Source organism: Sparus aurata, chromosome 23, assembly GCF_900880675.1.
Source record: "Sparus aurata chromosome 23, fSpaAur1.1, whole genome shotgun sequence".
In the NCBI taxonomy this organism is placed as follows: domain Eukaryota; kingdom Metazoa; phylum Chordata; class Actinopteri; order Spariformes; family Sparidae; genus Sparus; species Sparus aurata.
The window spans coordinates 29,612,163-29,618,731 of NC_044209.1; positions in this window are offsets into that span (position 1 = coordinate 29,612,163).

Consider the following 6,569-nt stretch of genomic DNA (forward strand, 5'->3'; position numbering starts at 1 on the left):
ACACTTTGTAGTTTAAAGAAAGATAAAACCGGATCATTAAACTCAGATCAGACACGCGTCTCACAGGCGACTGAACAACCACAGACGTGAACACACTTCTGACAAAATGGCTGCAAAGCCTCCGTCACTGAAGTCACATGTAGATTAGAATAAGATTCAGGTAAACATCATCAGCGTGTCTCATATCTCTGATATATGTTGTGTTGTTTTTCATCTCGTAGTCGTTCAGTTTCTCTGAGTGTCTCTGGATGTTCTGTCTGTTTCAGTTCTGGTGTTAAGATCCAACAACTCTGCAGCTGTTCTGCATGTTTAAACCTCCTGACTGAAGCTGGATCATTTATATTTCACCTCAGGGACGAGGGCAGCTACACTGTGCACTTACTTAATTAAGTTTTAATTAATGAGAATTGTATTAATTTAACTGGAGAGGGATGCATTTAGGTCGTTTTAAAAAAGGGTCAACTTGTGGATCCACAGCTGTCCTGTGTGTTTGTTCTGATTGTGTTGACATGGTGTTGGGTTCAGGGACGTGGGTCAGACCGTCCAGCAGCTTCAGACCCATCAGAACATGTGTAGTAATGATGCTGAAGGGTTCTGTGTGTGTGTGAGTGTCTCTGTGTCTCCTCGCTGGATGCACTGACCCGCCCTCCTGCAGTGTTTGTGCTAATAAAATCCTGACTCACCGCCCTTTAATTGAGCATTACATCACTGACAACATCACAGCGTGTCAGCAGCGGACGGGAGGGGGAGCAGCTCCGCTTTGTGTCCGCAGAGGAAGCAGCTCTCCGCGGCTCTGATTGAACGCATGCTGCAGCAGAGGGACACTCCCCCTAAAAAATCCTGCGCCTTTACTCCGGGCGGTACGGTAACGGCGCGGCGCCCAGCCGCCTCGTCAGAGGGGGGCGGGGTCAGCGGGGCGGAGTCAGTCCTTTTGTTTTGACGAGCTGGAGGAGGTGCGGCTGCCCGGGACACGCCCCCTCCCCCCGCGGCCTCCGCTCCCCCTGTGGCCGGCTGTGTGAAGCCAGAGGCGGCCTGCAGCCCGGCAGCGGCCCGCTGACTGGCTGGATGTCTGCTGGCTGCTGTTTTTTTAAAGTTTCCGTTTGCATGCCTGGTGGTGTGAAGGCAACATGTGAATGTAAAGCTGTTATGTCACCAGAGTGTGTTTACAGTACACCATGATGCAGACAGCAGAGGGGAAGTGGTTTTCATCATTTCCTCCTGATTTCTTTGAGTTGGCACGAATCACTGACTTCATCCTGCAAGAAGAAACTAAAAAGTGCTGTAATCATCACTTTAACTGCACACACCCTTTAATATAAACCAGCACTGTGATCTCCTGTAAACACAACATCAAACTGTTTATATTATTATTATTAACGCCAGTTATCAGACTGAGGCCTGGTGACAATATTGATTCTGTGATTCTGAGCTACGAACGATCACAGTTACGTTTTTCTTTACTTGAATTGAAGTTATTGATGGAGATTCTGCTAGAAACTAAAAACTTTACAGAGGATTTAAGGATTAAAATGAAGGGTTGTATAAGCATGTGCATAATTATGTTTTTGGTGTGATGTTATATTAAATCCACGATCAGCCAGTACAAGAAAAAAATAATGTGTAAAACAAATACTTGTAAATTAAAAGCAAATCAAAAATGAAGAGTTAAAGGACAGTTGGGAGCTGAAAAACACACTCTACCACTGGTACTCAGGTGAAACAGAACAAAGAATTTAATGTTAAAACTGATAGATTTTATTGTTTTTTTACATCCTGTTTGAAGCCTAAAAGTTCACTGTAGCTGCCGAGCTAACACTGTTAGCATCACTGTGTTGATGGCGTAGATCTGGTCTGAGATCAGTTAGTGATGTGTTCTCTCCTGCAGACTGAGATCACAGCAGACGAGCTGATGGAGACATCTGATGTTTAAATCAAGTCTCAGCTGCTTCAGTTGTTCAGCACAATGCTGCAACTCTGTTTAACTGTGAAGCTCCAGAACTGTTCTGAGGACTACAACACTTCACCTGACTTTATATCATCAGGAGGAGATGATTGTGTCTACATCTGTGAAGTTTGATTTTTAGGTGAACTGTTCCTTTAATAAAGCTGCTTTCCTACTTCGTCCTTTTTGTCCTCGAACCTTCAGCTTCTTTACAAACTCAGTCAGAATCTGAAGCTTTCATTCATCCACCGTCAGACTTCCCCTGCAGGCGTCATGTGTTTTTCCACTGGATCATTTCTGATCCACCCGACCTCTCAAAACAAGCGTTCCTAAGGAAGGGCTGGTATCCAAGGCAGAGACAATAAAATGTCTGTAGGAGCAGCCTATAGGATTAGCCGCAGCAGTGGGCTGTATATACAGGCCTATACGGGCACACACGCCCCATAAAACCACCCAGGGCCCCTCTGCTGCAGGAAGGAGGCCGGCTCGCTGCATCCACGTCAGCCAAAACCTCCAATCTGGAGCTGCAGCTCGAGGTCACGGCTCCTCTGTGCAGTTTGTTTCTGCAGGATGAAACTTTAATGACCCCTGAGGGGACGAATGGAAGCCAAGACAACATGTCGGACCGACAAACAGCAGCAGCAGAGGAACCAGACTCAACTTCAACAGTTTGAAGTCAAAAAGCTTCATCAGGAGAGTTTCAGAAAGTACGGAACCACTTCAGTGTCGGGAAGAAAACTGAACATTACAACACCTGAAACACCTGAAACACCTGAAACAGAGTCGATGACAGTCAGCTGATCCGCTCTGACATTTAAAAACAACAAAGACGATTTATGTTTCTGTGACGAGCTCCAGTCTCATCAGCTTCACTCATTTCTCTGAATATCTCATCTCTGAGTTCATCTCTGTAATGATCCGAGGACTTATTAGTTCCTGTGGCATGATGGGTAATTGTCACGACTGTGAAGGCACCATTAAAGGGACAGTTCACCCAAAACTCAAACTTCACAGATATAAACTATATCCTCTCCTCCTCCTGATGATATAAAGTCCTCCTCTCCTCCTGATGATATAAAGTCCTCCTCTCCTCCTCCTGATGATATAAAGTCCTCCTCTCCTCCTCCTGATGATATAAGTCCCTCCTCTCCTCCTGATGATATAAAGTCCTCCTCTCCTCCTCCTGATGATATAAAGTCCTCCTCTCCTCCTCCTGATGATATAAAGTCCTCCTCTCCTCCCTGATGATATAAAGTCCTCCTCTCCTCCCCTGAGGATATAAAGTCCTCCTCTCCTCCTCCTGATGATATAAAGTCCTCCTCTCCTCCTCCTGAGGATATAAAGTCCTCCTCTCTTCCTGATGATATAAAGTCCTCCTCTCCTCCTCCTGAGGATATAAAGTCCTCCTCTCCTCCTGATGATATAAAGTCCTCCTCTCCTCCTCCTGATGATATAAAGTCCTCCTCTCCTCCTGATGATATAAAGTCCTCCTCTCCTCCTCCTGAGGATATAAAGTCCTCCTCTCCTCCTCCTGATGATATAAAGTCCTCCTCTCCTCCTCCTGAGGATATAAAGTCCTCCTCTCTTCCTGATGATATAAAGTCCTCCTCTCCTCCTCCTGAGGATATAAAGTCCTCCTCTCCTCCTGATGATATAAAGTCCTCCTCTCCTCCTGATGATATAAAGTCCTCCTCTCCTCCTCCTGATGATATAAAGTCCTCCTCACCTCCTCCTGAGGATATAAAGTCCTCCTCTCCTCCTGATGATATAAAGTCCTCCTCTCCTCCTCCTGAGGATATAAAGTCCTCCTCTCTTCCTGATGATATAAAGTCCTCCTCTCCTCCTCCTGAGGATATAAAGTCCTCCTCTCCTCCTCCTGATGATATAAAGTCCTCCTCTCCTCCTCCTGAGGATATAAAGTCCTCCTCTCCTCCTGATGATATAAAGTCCTCCTCTCCTCCTCCTGATGATATAAAGTCCTCCTCTCCTCCTGATGATATAAAGTCCTCCTCTCCTCCTCCTGAGGATATAACAGTCCTCCTCTCCTCCTCCTGATGATATAAAGGCCTCCTATCCTCCTCCTGAGGATATAAAGTCCTCCTCTCTTCCTGATGATATAAAGTCCTCCTCTCCTCCTCCTGAGGATATAAAGTCCTCCTCTCCTCCCTGATGATATAAAGTCCTCCTCTCCTCCTCCTGATGATATAAAGTCCTCCTCTCCTCCTCCTGAGGATATAAAGTCCTCCTCTCCTCCTGATGATATAAAGTCCTCCTCTCCTCCTGATGATATAAAGTCCTCCTCTCCTCCTCTGATGATATAAAGTCCTCCTCTCCTCCTGATGATATAAGTCCTCCTCTCCTCCTGATGATATAAAGTCCCTCCTCTCCTCCTCCTGATGATATAAAGTCCTCCTCTCCTCCTGATATATAAAGTCCTCCTCTCCTCTCCTGATGATATAAAGTCCTCCTCTCTTCCTGATGATATAAAGTCCTCCTCTCCTCCTCCTGAGGATATAAAGTCCTCCTCTCCTCCCCTCGGAGGATATTAAAGTCTCCTCTCTCTGATAAGTCCTCCTTCCTCCTCCGAGGTATAAAGTCCTCCTCTCCCCTCCTGAGATATAAAGTCCTCTCTCCTCCTCCTGATGCTATAAAGTCCTCCTTTCATCCTCCTGAGGATATAACGTCCTCCTCTACATCCTGATGATATAAAGTCCCTCCTCCTCTCCTGAGGAATATAAAGTTCCTCTCTCCTCCTCCTGATTGATATAAGTCCCCTCCTCTCCTCCCCTGATGATATACAGTCCTCCTCTCCTCCTGATGATCTAAAGTCCTCCTTCTCCTCCTCCTGATGATCTAAAGTTCCTTCTCTCATCCTGCATGATATCAAGTTCCTCCTCTCCTCCTCCTGATGATATAAAGTCCCTCCTCTCCTCCCTCTGATGATATAAAGTCTCATCGCTCATCCTGATGATATAAGTCCTCTCTCCTCCTCCTGATGATATAAAGTCCTCCTCTCATTCCTCCTGATGATATTAAATTCCTCCTCTCCTTCCTCCTGCGGATCATAAGTCCTCCTCTCTCCTGATGATATAAAAGTCCTCCTCTCCTCCTCCTGATGATATAAAGTCCTCCTCCTCCTCCTCCTGATGATATAAAGTCCTCCTCTCCTCTAGCTACTCTCCTTCCCTGAGATATAAAGTCCTCCTCTCCTCCTCCTGATGAATATAAAGTCCTCCCTCCTCCTCCTGATGATATAAAGCCTCCTCTCCTCCTCCTGATGATATAAAGTCCTCCTCTCCTCCTCCTGATGATATAAGTCTCCTCTCCTCCTCCTGATGATATAAGTCTCCTCTCCTCCTCCTGAGGATTAAAGTCCCCTCTCTTCCTGATGATATAAAGGTCCTCCTCTCCTCCTCCTGATGATATAAAGTCCTCCTCTCCTCCTGATGATATAAAGTCCTCCTCTCCTCCTGATGATATAAAGTCCTCCTCTCCTCCTCCTGATGATATAAGTCCTCCTCTCCTCCTGATGATATGAAAGTCTCCTCTCTCCTCCCTGAGATATAAAGGTCCTCCTCTCCTCCTTCCTGATGATATAAAGTCTCCTCTCTCCTCCTGAGATATAAAGTCCTCCTTCTCCTGATGATATAAGTCCTCCTCTCCTCCCTCTGATGATATAAAGTCCTCCTCTCCTCCTCCTGATGATATAAAGTCTCCTCTCTCCTCCTGATGATATAAAGTCCTCCTTTCCTCCTGAGGATATAAAGTCCTCCTCTCTCCTCCTGATGATATAAAGTCCTCTCTCCTCCTCCGATGATTATAAAGTCCTCTCTCCCTCCTGATGATATAAAGTCCTCCTCTCCTCCTCCTGAGGATATAAAGTCCTCCTCCTCTCCTCCTGATGATATAAAGTCCTCCTCTCCTCCTCCTGATGATATAAAGTCCTCCTCTCATCCTCCTGATGATATAAAGTCCTCCTCTCCTCCTGATGAATAAAGTCCTCCTCTCCTCCTCCTGATGATATAAAGTCTCCTCTCCTCCCCTGATGATATAAGTCCTCCTCTCTCCTCCTGAGGATATAAAGTCCTCCTCTCCTCCTGATGATATAAAGTCCTCCTCTCCTCCTCCTGATGATATAAAGTCCTAAAGTCCTTCTCTCCTCCTCCTGATGATAGAAGTCCTCCTCTCCCTCCTCCTGATGATATAAAGTCCTCCTCTCCTCCTCCTGAAGGATATAAAGTTCCTCCTCTCCTCCTGATGCTATAAAGTCCTCCTCTCCCTCCTCCCTCCTCCTGATGCATATAAAGTCCTCCTCTCCCTCCTGAATTGAGATAAAGTCCTCCTCCTCCTCCTCCTGATGACCTATAAAGTCCTCCTCTCCTCACTCCTGATGATATACAAGTCCCTCCTCTCCTCCCTCCTGATGATATAAAGTCCTACCTCTCCTCCTCCTGAGGATATAAAGTCCTCCTCTCCTTCCGGATGATATAAAGTCCTCCTCTCCTCCTCCTGATGTGATATAAAGTCCTCCTCTCCTCCTCCTGATGATATAAAGTCCTCCTCTCCCTCCTGATGATATAAAGTCCTCCTCTCCTCCTCCTGATGAATAACAGGCCTCCTCTCCTCC